Source organism: Gordionus sp. m RMFG-2023, chromosome 2 (genome assembly GCF_954871325.1).
Source record: "Gordionus sp. m RMFG-2023 chromosome 2, tfGorSpeb1-WG-v2, whole genome shotgun sequence".
Classification (NCBI taxonomy): Eukaryota; Metazoa; Nematomorpha; class Gordioida; order Chordodea; family Parachordodidae; genus Gordionus; species Gordionus sp. m RMFG-2023.
In genome coordinates, this window is record NC_088776.1 from 55786517 (window position 1) to 55798870 (window position 12354).

Genomic DNA, 12354 nt, shown 5'->3' on the forward strand with positions numbered 1-12354 from the left:
ATAAATTTAATCAAAATAATTAATTATATTTTAAAATGTAGAAGTAATAATTTGTTATATATAGGAATAAAGAACTTTAAAATATAACAAAATATAACAAATTTTTGCAAGTTCAATCGAACACTTAAGCTTATAGAACTCATGTATGGAAACATTTAAATAGTATTGATGAGTTATATTTAATGTTGATTGTATATAATATAGATGAATATTATTTTTCTAAAAGTAAAAGCATTTTTTTGTGATTTAGGAGGTGGGGGAAGGAGTTTAATACATCCGTTCTCGATTTACTTTTCATTTATACAATATTAAGTTTAGTTTAAATATAAGATTTAGGAGAATGACTTTCTTTAAGGTATTTAACATGGGATGCCTGAAAGGAGATTTTATAAAGCTTTGGCTCTATCTTAAAATAAATTTAAATAGTTTTAATATTTTTTTAATGTTATTTTTAATATATTTAGTTATTCAACGGTAATTTAATTACATTGCTTGAATTGGTTCTGAAAAGGTATAATAAACCAGGTATTCAATATTATTTATTATTTAAATTGCCCATCTATTATTAAAAATATCACGTAGTGATTTTTGAAAAATGATGGAAATTCTTAACAATTTCCAGAATTTCCAGAAGTGCCATAGAAATTTGGAAATAAAATCAAAAAACTAGAAATAATATTTATCTAATACAACATGTACAATAGATGTTTTAGTTACTTTGAAAAGGGTAAAATCTATATGCGCCCAATAATGCGTAAATTCAGGCTTTATTATGAATGTTATGTATCACAATCATATAAATATGTTGTAAAGATTGCAACTAGCATTTAAATCAAATATAATATTTTTGCCTAAAATTATATTTTATTTTTAGGATAAAAAATCCGTAACATTGCCAAAACTCACGCAAAATTTTAAAGTAAAAAATTATCTAAATGATAGAAAATTAGAAAAAATATGTAGCAAAATTTGCAGATGCAAATTGATATTAAAAATCAGGTAAAATAGACAAAAATGGAAAATGGAAGATGAGTAAGGCAAAATGAGACAATATAAATATTAAAAAAACCTTCAATGACACAAAATATGTATAAAGCATGCAAAATATTCAATAAGAAAAAAAAACATATTAAACTGCGTTGTATATATATACATAAAAAATTTTTTGTCTTGCCCTAGAGCCTTCGGGGCGCTGTTATGAACTCAAATATTTATCTATCACATCAGCTAATATGACAAGCCCATTTCTTTTTTATAAATATTATATTTATCGATATTTTGAAAAATATTATAATTATTTTATTTAAAAAATTGGAAATGGGGGAGAGGGACTCACACCTTACCATATAAAAAGGCCTTGATTAGTATTGTTAAGCGGCTCGTAGCCAAAAACATTAATCAAGTCTGGAGATTTTGCTCATAGATGGCCACTAGTCATGATTAAAGTATGGAACTATTACTAAGAGTTTTTTTTTAATTTTTCACAATAAATTGGTTAATCAAAAATTTAAATAATTACTAATATTTTATATCTGATTTTTGACCATATTTTTAAAAAAAATATATGGGACGAGTAGAACATTTAAAATTAGAAAAGTTTTCATGATTTTTTGCTTGTCGCACAATAATATTGTCATAAATTCTTATTAGAATAATTATGAGAAAAAATAAGTAATCCTCATGTCCTAAATATTCCCATTTTAAATGATAAATTAAGTATATATTTGTTATATTTTATATATTATTAAATTAAAATATAATAGAAAGAATAAATACCTTCCTTCCCTACTTATTATTCTTATATCGGTTGGTATCAAGGTGTCATGTATAGCAATTAGCTTTTATATAAAAATTAATACCTTGGATAGCACCATTCACATTCGCAATATTTCCTAAAATAATTTAATTATATTTTAATTAAATATTAAATTTATTTTATTTTATATAATATTTATTGCATATTTAATATTCTATGCATGCATAATTGTCTCGACAAACCAATTATTAATTAACTTCAAATGGATATTAGTTTAAGACTTAAATTCATATTCAATCTCGGTAAAACTTACCGAAAATTGTAGAGAAAAATGGAGCAAAAATTTAAAGTATTATATAAAATATATATTATAACATTATAAAAGAGGTATAAAAGTCTTTTGCGACTCAAGAAACATATCAGTTTTAATAAAGATATTTCATAATTAATGAGGATATAATTTACCTAAAAATAGCCCTAAAATTATGACAATGGAAAAATTATTTTTTCGATTTAAATGCATATTCAATATGAAAAATATTTACCGGCTAAAAATCTCCCTAAATCTTAAAAGAAATATTAATTAAATGTATGTTATAATAATTGGATCATTTATATTTACAAGTAACGTTTCTAAAACATTTCTTATTTCTAGCTCAAGGTTATAAATTACATACCCTCCCTCCCCAAAATATTTAGTCTACTTTTAGCTGTAATAATTAGCTTAGTTTTTACTTACCTTATCAATTAGTTGTATATCAATGCGATATTTGATAGGTATTTTTATATAAAATTAATAAATTACGGGTAATTTAAAAATAAAAGAATAGCTGATCAAATTGAAGGTCTTATAGAGAGGAATATTAAAATTTTTTGTCATTGTATTTGAGCTATCTCATGATATTTTATAAATTCAGATATTTCAAACTATTTTTAAACTTATGATAATTTTGACAAAAAACTCATTAAGATACTATCATTTATATTTTCCATCATTCCTACTACCGGTAATAATATAAAATAAAAATTTATATCTGAAATAAGTTTTACTTGTCAATATTTTAATTTTTTAATATACTCATTAGATAATTAAGGTATTTATTTATCTAGGATTTTATAAAATTTTATCCTATACGTGTTTTAAATATTAAAAAAAAAAAAAGGTATTTTAAGCCACATTGTATTTGTGTAACCAATAACTGTAGCAATTCCTACGAAAAGTTTAGTGCTGCGAATTTCGACTATATAAAATAATCAGAAATTTTAAGAATGATGTCGTTACACAATTTAATGCTTTGATTTCTCAATAGGAGATCCTAAATTTTCTATAATAAGAATATTTTCTTGATAAATAACTAAATTAGGTAAACTTAAATGTATTATATTTACAGTTTAATTCACTTAAATACATATGTCCCTCATTTGCCAATAAAAATAATTTTTATAATATAAATGTTTAAACAGGTTTGGATTAATAGGTTAAAAATTATGAATTATAATTTAATAAATAATGCTATTCATCCTCCATATATAATATTTGTAAATTTTATTTGTAAATTTGTATAATTTCCAAGACAATAAAGACTTTTAAAAACAAATTTTTTTATAAAAGAGAAAAGATAATATTAAAATTAATTCCATATTTTAGACCTGATATAAAATATTCTTGCTGATTATTGATTTCTGGTTATAATACATAAAAAAAATATATGAAACTATTTTAAATATATATATTTTATTGAAGGGGGTACTCAAGAAAGCTTAAAACAAAAAATGAAAATATTTTAGAGGAACATCTTTTATTTTAATAGCTTAAAATTTTATGACTGATTTGAGATTAAATATTAATATATATATTCCATATTATTATAGCGGTGTTATAAAATATTTATATATTATAAAAACCTGTTGATCTATCAGCGCTAATCATCCGACCCATTGTTCCATTACATGCCCATGAGGCCACATAGATTATAACTAGAAGATATTTCCTCGCAAAAACATGCTTAAATAATTTATTCATTTTTTTAAAAAAATTATTTTAAATTTTTTATTAAATAAAAGTATAATTAAAAACTTTTATTTTTTTATTTTATGTTTATGTTTTTGTTATTTTATTATATTTGTTAAGGGAAATATTTTAATCCTTTTAAGGGGTACAAACAATGCATTTTTAAACCATTTTATTCTAATCATATTTCTGTTACTAGCGCGAGTTAATTTATCTGAATTCACCAAAATATTAAAATTGAATATACATTTATCATTCCAATTTACTACACATGTATTTTTTAAACGGTAATTTTTAAACGGGATGTATCATTGTTAAAATATAAAAATAAGATTTATAATTTTAAAAGCTACAAAATTATTAATTTTTATCATTAAAAAAAATATTTAATAAGATGGATGTGCAATCAATGCTTCCCCTTTATTTAATAATTTATAAAATTTCTAAGCTTTCTGAGGCTTATGGAGGTGGTATCAATATAATACTGTTTTTTAAGAATTTAAATTTTTTTGCAGATATAAATAAAACTTTTTACTATAACAAAATCAAAAAAAAATATCGTTACTTTTTTCCTGAGCTCAAAGGGGTTAAGGGTAATTTCAAAAATAAAATAGGTGGAAGGGGATTGGTTACTGCAAAGCATTTTTTGTTGATTAAGAAAAAATATTACTATAAAATTTATATATTTCATAATATTTTTTTAGGGAGGGGGGGGGGGTATCAGGGGGTGCGATGTATTGTTTTTAGCCCGATTTGGTTTTATCAATTAAAATATAAATTGCAATATCACGAAAATGTCTACATTTTTTTATGAAGAAATAGTGAGAAATGCATAAATTAATGTATTTAGCCGATAAAAAAATGGAAAGTTTTACGCAAAACAGGAAGGTTTAGCAACCCTGGTTATACACTGTGAGGGGAGGGGGGCTTATATTTTTTAACCGATTACTCCATTCTTCTTTCGTTATCAATAATATTTTTAAAACTTGAAACTCAAAATAATATTTTAAAAAAATGTTTGTTTTTTTACTCCTCTCTCTATTTACTTATTATTATTTTAAATTTTACATAAATTTTTATCACAACAATGTAATGTATATGACATTTTAAATTTTGATGAATTAATTAAATAAATAAAAGAATTATAAGTGATGTGACGGGCTATAAATATTCATAAAGAAAAAAAACTTAGTGATATAAAAATAAATTTCTCTGAATAATCTTGGAAAGGTATAAACTTATTAATAATAGGGCTTTCATACGGTAATTAATTACAGACCTTTGGTTTACATTAATATTCTAGATACCTCAGGGTATAGGTAAAAAAATAAGAGGGAATACTAGATAAAGCGATAAATGTTTAGAATGTTGTGATTATATAAAATAATCATATATTGTATTTGTGACCGAATGAAGGTTAATATTTTTTTTATCAAACATTTTGCAAAGGTTTGATTACAGTTTAATATCCTATTCGAACTAATTTGGAGTAATATGTTTCAAATATCTAGATCGAATTCGCTAGGAAATAATTAAAAGTAATTATTAATAAAGGAACCCAAATTAATTTAGAATTAGCTATACCATACCGCGATATCATGTTTAAGGAAAAAAGCAAAATTTTAAAAACCAATCCTCTCTCCCTGGTTTGCATTCGAAGTGTGATGAACGATGCAACTAATCAGTCTTTTTATTAGCTATAACTTAATTTTCCTACTTTCCCACATAATCTCTCGTGATGATTAACAAAATATTAATATTTATATTAGTTTTCACTTGTTATATTGAACCATTGTTATAAAATTAAAAACAAGCCTCACCCCTTTTAACTATTTAATTCGTAAAAAAAAATTGATTTTTGAACTCTAATTTTTTTGTACTTTTAAAAGGGTTGTAATAATTTTAATATTTTTTTCTTTTTTTTACTAAACTACTAACAAATAGAAATATGTTTAAATTTTAAAGTATATATTGCGAGAAATTTAAAATTAAGCGATTTGAACTTTCAAAATAAATATAATTTACTACAATACAATCTGAATTTAAAAGAAAAGACGTGTTTGTCTGAATATTAAATTATAGAAAAAATAAACTTCTTGATTTCTATTTATAATTTTTAATTAAAAATTGCTGAGAACCTAGCTTAGGACTCCAAATAATTTTTTTTTAATTTTTATAAATAATTTTATAGCTTTGCTATAGGTTTGCTTATTAGAAGAAATCACCCTATAAAATAAATAAGTCGGGAACAAGTGGTATAGCTAAATTTTTCTTAGGGATTACCTCTAGAAGCCTAAGGGCCCGTTAGCTCCTTCTTCGGCTGTGTTTATCTTGAAAATCATGTTTTTAACAATAAAATTTTTAGCAATATTATTATTCATTTTAGTTAAAATTCCACAAAATTCGATATTCAATAATTTTTATTATAAATTAATATTTCAAATTTTTATATTTTTTAATTATTTTAATATAACTAATTTTTAAGAAAAAGGATAAAAGTGGATTTTTCTTCTAAAAAAATTTCAAAGAACAATAAAATTTAAATAAATTTTATTTAAATTTATACCTATTGGTTTAATTTAACGCAACTCCTGGACATAACGTTTTTACTCTAAAGGATGTCTTAGTTTTGTAATGAAAAAGTTTCATATGGTGGATATTTTAAAATGATAGATTATAACGTGAGGAAAATTTTAAATCGATATATATGTAAGAAATAATCGCGTATTTATCTTTGCTATGAATGTGATAAATAAATGTAAATTGGAATATATCTGCAATAAAATTTAAGAATCAAAAATTTTTAAAAAAATATTTTAAGCGGCATTTGATTTTTTGGCTTGGGGAAAAGGGGGTTGCCCTTCCCCCTTCACATACTGCTTAGTTTAATGTCATAATTAATCCCTACACTTTCTAATAAACAGAACATTTTATCCTCTATTTATTGGTCATCTGTCTTAATTATTTCAAAATACTCTGTGTCTTTTATATTAAATAACATTTTAATAAAAATTATTTTAGTCCCAGATACTTCAAGTAATATAAAGTTCTGATAAACAATAATTTGATATACCTATATAGAAATGCATATTATAAATCCATCTATATTTTTTGAAAAAATTTATAATTTCAAGTTGATCAATGAATGGGGTTGGTTTATTCTAAATTAATTTATTAATGAAATAAGATCGATTACTTTTAATACAAATACTATTTACTTTAATTATTAAATATTACATTAATAATTATCAATATTACACACCATATGAATTGCATAAATTAAGAATACATTTTTTTCATTTCAAACAAAATCAGTAAGGGAGACTCTTATGAGCCCATTGAAAACTTTAAAATCTATGGTTTTAGAAAAAAAGAAGTTCAGATTTATGAATTTTAAACCAAATTTAGAAATTTTTAAGCTAAATAAAATTTTAATAAATATATTTTTTTATTAAATAAGCAAAATAATATGCTAAGTAATTTTTTAAAGAAATATAAATCTTATTATTTTTATTTAAGAAAAAAATGATCTAGTAATTTAAAATAATATTTTGCAATGTTTCTCCTAGAGTTTGAAATGCAAAAAAAGCGACTTTTTTTAAACCAAACGCTAGCTATGTCTTATATGATATAAATACGGTTAAGGTTCAGAAAATTTTAATTATTATTTTACTGTTTAACATTTTAATAAGGCATCAATAGTTAATTGATTGTAATTGCGTTATCATGAAAATAATTTATATAGTATAATAATAAAAAATAATATAAATTAATTGTATATTTTATAAAATTAGAATATTTATAACTTGTATTTTATGTAATGTTGTAAAATAACGCGTTCAGATTTAACGTGTTCATCAACAATTTTGGTTTTTTGAAAAAAATGATGAACGAAGTTCCTTTTATTTTAGACGAACGCGTTTGTTAGTTTAATTTATAAAATCTTCTCTTTATTCATTTGAAAATAATAAATATTATTAATTTAGTAATAATCCAAATTTTTTAAGAATAAAAGTTATTTTTTAACTGTTTTCTTTATCATATTTTAATTCTTCTTAACTAGCCACTAGTTCAGAAAAGATTGATATAAAAATAAGGGCTAAAGGTATTTTTTTAAATTTAGATTCATTACAAATATTTAGTTTATGAATTACTTAAATCAAATCACTTCAATAAACAAATATGGTCATATGTGAAAATCATCTAAAAGCGTCTATTGTTAATATGTTCCATTTAGCATAAAGTAATTACTTTACGGACTGATTTTTGTTATTTCTTTTACTTCACATTATAATATCTATTAACTTAATATTTACCATAAAACAACCTATTTTATTATTTCTTTAATTTTACATTATAATACATCTATTAACTTAATAATTTCTTTTATTATTTTGATAATATTTTGGTCGATTAACTTAAATTGATAACTTTGATAAATGATTGTTATTAGTATTTTATATTAACCGATTAAATAAATGCTTGTAAAAAGAATTGTTAAATTGAATAACATATGTGAAATTTGTTAAAGACAGCAGTTAAAAATTTTAATAAAATTAATATTCATATTCATATTCATATAACTTTTTTATTTATTGTCTTACTCCCTGCCTACCTTTAACATAAATAAAGAACCTATTTTGACTTTCAATGATGGCTTAATAGTTAGACATCATTTAAAATATTTCTTAATAGATTTACATATAATTTAAAATATTTTTTTTTATTCTTTCTATAATTTTTTATAAATAAAATATAGTTATAAATGTTGTGACTTGTGATTGTATTATTTTGATTAAAGATCTTGTGTATATAAATTTGAATATTTACGGAAAATTGTTTTTTTCTATAAAGTTGAATAATTAGATTTCATGAATCGATACGGTGAGACAAGGAGATATGTCAAACTGTATTCTAATTAAAAAAAAAATTCCAGAAGAACGTAAGAATATTTAAAGAAAGGTAAGAATATTTAAAGAAAAGTAAGAAAATTTTTTAGACAAATAAGTATTTTAAAAAGCGTTTAAAATTGGATAAAAAGGAGATTTAAATTTATTTTTAAAGAGGTAGATTGAAAAATAAAAAATATTTTATGGTAGCTTAGTATTAAAAACAAATTATAAAGATAGCTTTCATAGTAGAGAAAATATAAAGAAGTTTGTGTTTTAGTTAGTTAAAGGTGATAATTTATGGAATTAACAGATAAGTTACTGGTAAACTTAGAAACCAACGGAATCTAATTTGGACTATAAGATATTTTAGATTTAAGAATTATTTTATGTTATTAAGTAATTGATCAGTAGAGATAACTATAAAGAAAAGGAAACATTTAAAATTCTGTGAATAAGATTAGAGACTAAGACGAATATACATTTATTGTAAGAAAATAGTTGATGTTGTAATTAAATTCTTATGGAAGATTTACGTTTAACTTTTATTTTAAGGGCTGCGAGAGATAAAACAGCCTCAAGGATCTGATATGTGAAGGTAGTATATTAGGTTGTTGATTAACCAAAAATCCTAATAAAGAGAAACGGCTTTCGTCATTAGAAAATTTATGCCGCAATCGAGCTCATTTAGAGATCATGATCATTGATAAGAATTGAAATCAATTATGCATCATTATTCTAATAATAGCAGAAAGAAAAACATGCTTAGAAATATATGTCCCTCATCAACGTGTGTTGAAAACTTTAATGATTTTAGATTTCATTAGTTGTTCAAAAACGTGGGTGTGAAAACCCTAATGATATAGTTCAGTGGTTGTTCAACAACGTAGGTATGAAAAACTATAATAATTATACTTCATTAGTTTTCAACAATTCGAAAAAAGATTATATATTTCTGCAGTTTTTATCAAAGGATGTAAAAGGTATAGAGAAGCAAAAATTAAATAGGTATTATATTTTGCTTTAAAGACATGAGCGCCCAAAAGCATATAAAGTAGGAGGAAATTTTTTTTTAAAAAAAACGATATATTTATATTATGGGTAAATATTTTAGATACAAGATATTGAAGAGAATTTTAGATTCAGATTCAGCTTTAGACATGGTTGACAAAAGATGTAGATTGATAGCTAAAGGACAACTACCTGCAGATGTTTCAAGAAGATATGATTGCTTCATTGAGTGTAAAGGGGTGGTAGAATTTGATATAAATATATAATTTATTTATTATTTTGACTATATATTATTATTATTTTAAAATTTAATTTAGAGAAAAAAGTAAGAAAATATTTTGAAGTTAAGAAATTTAATAGAATATGCATAACCTTACACATTATGGACATATGATATATTTCATTGGCATATTGAACTATGTAGTTTAAATTTCAGAATAAATGTAAGAAAAAGTGATAAAATAGTTCATAAGTCATAAAGGATTAAATATATTATTTTAGGGATCAAGTGAGAATAAAGACAAAGTCGATATTTAGGAAATGTCGTAGAAGACCCGAAAGTCTAAAAGAGATATACGATTACAAGAATTATGCCAACGTTAAAAACAAACTACTAGATAGAACAGATATTCGAGACATTCATACTGCAACGTTAATCGCTTACTAATATCGCCAATTGTTTACGGAAACTTTAGTCTAAAATACGAAAGTTGACGATCATAGAGACCAGAATTATTACAATCGTTAATAGCAGACAAATTATCGTCAAACGTTTACAGAAATAAAGAGCCAATCGGTTAATACAAAAGTACGTTAGAAATAGGCGACTAGCAAGAACAACTGGCTAATACTTTCAAGTTACAATCGTTAATCGTTAGCAAAAGTCATCAAATGGTTACAGAAATAAAGCGCTAATCCGTCACTACCAAACGTTAGAAACAAGCAAAGACTATAATAATTTATCTAGAATTCAAAACGCTTTAGAAGAAGCAAAGATGGTAAAGAAAAAATAGTATTAATGGATAATCGTTGACTAGCAATCGTGGATCGTTTAAAAGCAAGAGTTAATCTGGTTCGTCAATTACTGATATCAAGAGCTATGACAGAAAATAGGATCCCAGAATTTCAAAATATTATCGGATACAAACAATCCTTAGAAGTGAAGAATACTAGACAATGGACAATCATCTTTAGAACATTAAAGATTAAGCAGAATAGATTTGGTGGAGATACAAGATCAGTAAAGTCAAAATCGAAAAAAGTTGATCATTCGTTAAGGGGTGGGTCTGACTGAAGTGGAAGGGTGTTGTGATTGTATTATTTTGATTAAAGATCTTGTGTATATATTGAATATTTAAGGAAAATAGTTTTTTATCTATAAAGTTGAATATTTAGAGTTCATGTAAAATTTATATGTATATTGTTAATAATAAGACGGTAAATAATGATACTATATATATATGGTTTTATATAGAAAGAGAAGATATTCTTTCTTTTTTACTTTTATTTTATTTTTTTTACTTTTTCTTATATTAATTTTTATTTTTCTTTTATTTTTGGTTATGTTTTCGCTTTATATTTAATTATAATTAATTATTAGTAATTAATAAAGATTTAAATTTTATAGTTTATTATTTAATTATATTTCTTTATATTTTTCTTTTATTTTTGGTTATGTTTTCGCTTTATATTTAATTATAATTAATTATTAGTAATTAATAAAGATTTAAATTTTATAGTTTATTATTTAATTATATTTCTTTATATTTTTATTTTATTTTTTAGGCTCAACCTTTCATTATTTGACAATAAATATCAGGAATAACGTCGTTTTAAGAAGTATTTTATTAGGCTATGGGTGATTGCCTATACCTCTTTTATTGTTGGAGAGAGTGGCCTGAGACCACTAATTTAAACGTCATTTTTTCCTTATTTTTTTTTATGAATTCATATGCTTTTAAAGATTCAGAATTAAAAATAGCTTTTGACCGTAAAATATGGAAGATCTTCGGTATATTAGTTTAATAAGATAAATGTGTGGGAAACTGTATAAGCCCCCATATTATTTAAATTTATTATAAGTGGCTTGAAAAAGTTTTTAACTGATAAGTAACCTCCAACTGGTTAGCCAAAATGTGTCTCGCCCATAACCTAAAGGCATAACAGTTGGGAGGTAAGCTAACAGAATTCTGTTTTGTCGACGTTTAGGAGAAGGCCTATGTCTGGCCCATCTGTTTGTAAAATTTCTAAGGCTTTGGCTACCTCTTCTGGACTACCGATTATAATCTCGTCATCTATGTACCAGAGATTGCTGACATCTGCTTATAATTTTTTTGCTAGATTGACTATTCTTAGAGAGAATAATATCGAACCTAGGGGATCGCCTTGTTGAATTCTTTCTGTGGAAGAAAAACTATATTCCCAATATTGTAAGATGGAGGGATTCGCATAGAAATTTAAAATGTACTAGAGTAACCTGTGTAGTATATTATCATTTTTTTCAAAAAATAAAATTTGTTTAAAGGGGGTTTCCCGACATGCGCAATAGGTTTAATTCAGCCTCCAAAATTAAAATTAAATTGGGAAGTTGAATTATTAACATTGTCATACCTAGATATAGGGTGCAGAAAAAAATTAATTAAACAAATTTTTTGCCCATTTTAAATTCCCTTTATTGCGCTTAAAAA